Below are 5,960 nucleotides of genomic sequence, written 5' to 3' on the forward strand. Positions count from 1 at the left end.
TTACCCATCTTATTGGACTCATTCCTAAATATTTTACAGTTTTTGTTTCTATCAAGAATAAAATTTGTTCTTATTTTTATTTCTAACTGGATGCGCTCATTTAGAGAAAAGTTATTGATTTTTTATGTTTCTCATATTCAGTCACCTTAATTCTCTTCATCCTGGTAGGTTATTTAAGTCACTAAATTCTAACAGGTTTTCTAAATAACTAAATTATGCTTATATTTTCTGCAAAAAAAGATAATTTATTTTGTTTTTCTCCAATGTTTTACACATTGTACTATTGCATTATTTAAAACTTCCAAAACAATACTAAATAATAATAATAAGGTTGGGCACAGTGGCTCACGCCAATAATCCCAGCGCTTTGGGAGACTAAGGCAGTTGGATCACCTGAGATCGAGAGTTCAAGACCAGCCTGGCCAACATGGCAAAACTGTCTCTACTAAAAATACAAAAATTAGCTGGGCATGGTGGTGCATACCTGTAGTCCCAGCAACTCAGGAGGCTGAGGCAGGAGCAGGAGAATTGCTTGAACCTGGGAGGTGGAGGTTGCAGCAAGCCCAAGATTGTGCCACTGCACTCAAGCCTAAGCGACAGAGCAAGACTTTGTCTCCAAAAAATAATAATAATAGTAATAGCAGGCAATCTCTTGATCCTGATTTTAAAATGGCTCCGATATTTCATAGCTTGCTATAATTATTATGTTTTAAAAGTTCTATTCTTCTATTATACGTGGAATTTTTATTAGTAATGTTTAAATTTTATGAAATGCCATTTACCATCTACTGTTATAATCCAGTTATTTTATCTTTTCATTTGTTAATATAGTGATTAGATTTGGTTGATAAATACCCTAATTTTAAACTATCTTTAAACACCTAAAATAAACTTGATTCTATTTCTACGTATTATTTTTACAATTGTCTACGGGAGTTTGTTGACTAATTTTTGCTTAGAATTTTTGCTTTTGTATTTGTAGATGAAGTTGCCAAGTTTTTTCTATCTTTATCATGCTTTAGTATTAATTATTCTAGCTTTTAAACTGAATTTGGAGTTATTTTAATATTTTTCTATGACCTACAATAGTTTAAATAATAGCCAGCTACAGTTTCATAGATACTGATACAACACTCCTAGAACAGAGACAAAAGATGACTTATTACTCACAGCAATAACAGTAGTCAGATATCAGCATTTTTGCACCAATTTCCTAAGCCCTATCTCCCCCTGGGCGATGTGAAGAGAGACAGCTGACACCTGCACACACAGTATGTTGGATTACAGGAGAGGCATCCTGAGTTTAGGAATCTGTTTTATAATGAGCATGAAGCATAACTGCTCTTTGCTCCAGAAAGAGACTCTGTATCTTCCAAGGTTGTAAGCAAACCTACCCTTCACTCTGAAGAGAAACACTGTCTCCATCTTCCAAAGTTATTTACTATACTAACAACCTTGAAAAGACAGTCCAGGATAAGGAGCAGTCGATATTTCGCTCACAGATGCACAAAACATAAGAGATTCACGAAGAATTATTTCCCAGCAATGTGTAGCTGAGGTTGAAAGGACAAAACGTTCATACCTGTTAATTCTTAGGCAGTGGCCATGTGAATGTCATTACACTAGTCTCTGAAACATTTTTAAAATCTCCCCCTTGTCCCCAAAAAGAAAATGAGACTTGTCTAATAACGGAATAGTTGCCTCAAGATTTTGTGACTGTTCCAATAAAATATGGGTGACTTCCCTTCAGAAATATTGAATTTGATGGGTGGGGCAAGTTAGGGGCCTTTTGATTCAAAGAATCTACGATGTTGGATGGTCAAATTGGAAGGCCTTTCAGAGTCCCTTAGTTATGCCTATTTGGTACCTCCTCATTTCGTCACCTTCATAGATGGACCAGGAACAGGTGATTGGAAACTCTCTCTCTCTCTCTCTCTCTCTCTCTCACACACACACAGACACACACACACACACACACACCACACCCTACACAAACACAATTACCAAATAAATCATGCCTGGGATTATCCATGTTTCTTAATCCCTTTAGACTTTTTTAAATGAGGTCAATGGGAGGGCTGTTATTTATGATCTTAAAGCACTGGTATGCGGAAAACATAATGGACGTAGGAAAGTCAATGGTGAGCAAGAGAAAAATGACCCTGTTCCACAGAACTGACTATGTAGTGGGGAAGATAAATAATTCGATAGAATAATAAGATGTGATTGGATCTCAGATCCACTAGAAATTGATTTAACCTCACCTTCCACATGTACTTAACCACTAGCTCCGTAGAAAGTCATAATCAGAGAAAATAAGTACAGTTTTCTTGTGATCGTTCCTAAAGGAGTAATAGAACAGCAGTGCCAGGGAAACCTTAGATTATAAAAAGACCCAGCAGGATACTGGTTAACAAAAGGTGTCTTCTTAGGTGACCCCTCTCTCTCTCTCTCTCTCTCGCTCAGATTTTCCTTTACAAAAAAAATTCAAATATCTAGCTTCATACCTCAAATAAATACTTACTGCTTTAAAGCACCCAGCAAATCTAACATAGCATTAAAAAGTCCAAAATTAGAAATTGTTTTTGAGGTCTCTGCCCGAAATGCAAGATCAGCATCCCCAGGACCTTCCTCTCTCCTGCCCCTTCAAACATTATTTGGACATCATTCTTGTGAGCATGACAATATATAAAGCACGCACACACACACACATACGCATTTGTTTTCTCTATGTTTCTGAAAATTTCCCCTTATTCACTCTCAAAGCCTGAGTATGTAGGAGGGGGCTCCTATTGCTGAAATAGACACAAGATTCACTAATGAGAATGATGGTTTCTTTATCCATCCTCTTAGCAACAATAAAAATGTGGCTGCAGTTCAATTTAAGCAAACATATAAATGAAAATTTATATTTATTTATGTAAAGTATTAAATTAAATGCAAAACCAGATTCTAGTTTCCTTTGAAAGCTGGATTAAGCAACAGTTATAATTTGCTACATCAGATATGCTGAACTACCACAAATGATTTTGAAAGATGGGCTTTGTCTGCCCCCTGCTGTACTCTAGGTAAATAACAGGACTTCCTAATTTAGCATTGGTAGACAAGATCGCTAAAATGTGAAGGTGAGGGCAAAAAAGACTGAGCACATGGTTCACCACTGTTCCATGTAGCATAGTACCTGGAATATAGTAGGCACTCAATAAATGTGTTGAACGAATGAGCACACACGTAAGGAAAGTATGCTTACAGACTGAGTAGGCAACATACCAAGTTTTACAGGCCCAAGGAAAAAAAATGCAAATGTTTTGCAACGTTCTTCTGTTCATACGTTTTTGAAAATAACTTGGTGCTCATTGGACATGCATTGTCAACAACTCAAACTTGCTAATTTAGTTTGTGAGCCACCGTGCCTGGCCGTATATAGGTAAATTTTCTAAATGTGACTGTCAAAATTTTTTGAGAGCTTAGAATCTGAAAGCCATAAGGTAAAAAACCATGGAATTGTCTCCAAGACGGCAGAACTTGTAGAGATCGTGCAGAGTTCCCCGGGCCATCGCCATGCCTCGCCCCAGGTGACCCCTGTACCAGCAGCATAATCTTTCCTCAGCCTCCTACAACTGTGAGGATAATTATCTCAAGAACACAAAGCTTTTAATTCCGAAATGCAATTTTGTTTGAGGGATAGGAGAAAGAGAAAGTAGAAGGAAGTTACTGGGTGTTTTCCTTTGTTTGTACTAAAACATGCCCCAAACAATGAAACCTAGAGTGATTCATGCTAGATGTGCAACTGGTAAAGAATTAAGAGGTAGATGGATCCCCCTGAAATTTTGAGAAAATCAGTGATGCATAGAGCTCATGCCACCTAACAGGGCAACGCACATGAATAGTTCAGCCTCTTGTAGTTGATGGTCAGGGACACTGGTGATAACAAAGATATTGATGAGATAACTGGGAAAATTTGAATGCTGACTGGATATCTGCTATTATGTAATGATCTATTGTTTTAGGATAAAGGTATTGTGGTTGCTAAAAACGAGTCCTGTTTTAGAGATACATGCTGAAGTATGTATGATAGAAATGATATAATATCTGGGATTTCCCTCGAAATAGTCAAGTCTCAGGTGGGGGGAATGGGACTGTGTAGATAAAACCAGACATGTGCTGATAATCATTTAAGCTGGGTGATGGGTACATCAAACTTCATTACGCTATTCTCTCTACTTTCGTGTTTGAAAATCTTCATAATAATGTCTTTAAACATCCTTTTAAACATACCAGGCTACAGGTGATTTAAAATTTTTCTGGTTAACAATTGGTTGAGTTTATCTGAAGACCTGATATAAATAGAAAGAAAATGTCTGGGATAAGATAAAAGATTGTGGAGACCAAAGTTCTTATTTGCAGAGGAAGTCTTTAGGTAGCAGGCTTCAGAGAGAATAGGCTGTAAAATGTTTCTTATCAGACTTAAAGTCTGTGTGGATGTTGATGCCTGAGAGGTTCAATGAAGCATATCCAACCCCCACTTCCCATCATGGCCCCTTCATTGGCCTCAACTACATGGTCTACATCTTCCAGTATGATTCTACCCATGGCAAATTCTATGGCACTGTCAAGGCTGACAACGGGAAGGTTGTGATCAACGAAAATCTCATCGCCATCTTCCAGGAGTGAGATCCCACCAAAATCAAACGGGGCGATGCTGATGCTGAGTACATTGTGGTGTCCACCAGCGTCTTCACCACCATAGAGAAGGCTGGGGCTCACTTCCAGTGGGGAGCCAAAAGGGTCATCATCTCTGCCCCCTCTGCTGATGCCTCCATGTTCATGATGAGCGTGAACCATGAGAAGTATGAAAAAAGATAATTAGCAATGGCTCCTGTACCACCAACTTCTTAGCCCTCCTGGCCAAGCTCATCCATGACAACTTCGGCATTGTAGAAGGGCTCATGACCACGATGCATGCCATCACTGCCACCCAGAAGACTGTGGATGGCCCCTCCGGGAAACTGTGGTGTGACAGCTCCGGGGCTCTCCAGAACATCATCCCTGAATCTACTGGAGCTGCCAAAGCTGTAGGCAAGGTCCTCCCTGAGCTGAACAGGAAGTTTGCTGGCATGGCCTTCCGTGTCCCCACCACTAATGTGTCAGTCACGCATCTGACCTGCCATCTGGAAAAATCTGCCAAATATCATGGCATCAAGAAGGTGGTGAAGCAGATGTCGGAGGGCCTCCTCAAGGGCATCTTGGACTACACTGAGCACCAGGTTGTCTCCTCCAACTTTAACAGAGACACCCACTCTTCCACCTTCAATGATGGGGCTGGTATTGCCCTCAACTACCACTTTGCCAAGCTCATCTCCTGGTATGACAATGAATTTGGCTACAACAACAAAGTAGTGGACCTCATGGCCCATGTGACCTCCAAGAAGTTAGTCCACCAGACCACCAGCCTCAGACCCTCAGCTGCTAGGGATTCCCTGTCAAACTAGGTCTCCCACCACACTGAGAATCTCCCCTCCTCACAGTTTCTATGCAGACCTCCCTGAAGACGGAGAGGCCTAGGGAGCCCCACCTTCTCATGTACCATCAATAAAGTCCTCTGTGCTCAGTCAAAATAAAAAAGATACTCTAGTCAGCAGGATTCCATAATTTTTCTCCAACAATATTCAGCTGCTAGGTATAGGTACAGGTAGAGACTTGGGTTTATAAACAGGGTTGAAGTTTCATCAAGTGGGTACACAGAGTAGCTAAGGATATTTATAAAGGAATGGTTTGTAGTGATGGACCACTGTATCTCAGCTGAGTAAGAAGGCAAAGAGATGAGGGTGACATGTATGAACAAGCAGTAGGGAGAAAGGATGAGGCTTCAATGAGATTAGAGGATTGCTTGAAAGGGAATACTGCAGTCAATGAACTGTTCAGTCAATGAACTGATAGGAAGCCATCAAATCTAGATT

General features: G+C 39.9%; 1 pseudogene; it reads left to right on the forward strand.

Annotated features, from left to right (window-relative positions):
* Positions 1-4,560: 4,560 nt before the first annotated feature.
* Positions 4,561-5,492, forward strand: LOC105733101 (glyceraldehyde-3-phosphate dehydrogenase-like; annotated as a pseudogene).
* The last annotated feature ends 468 nt before the right edge of the window (positions 5,493-5,960 follow it).

The sequence above is a fragment of the Aotus nancymaae genome, unplaced genomic scaffold (assembly GCF_030222135.1).
Source record: "Aotus nancymaae isolate 86718 unplaced genomic scaffold, 86718_ANA_hifiasm-v0.15.2.pri h1tg000057l, whole genome shotgun sequence".
In the NCBI taxonomy this organism is placed as follows: Eukaryota; Metazoa; Chordata; class Mammalia; order Primates; family Aotidae; genus Aotus; species Aotus nancymaae.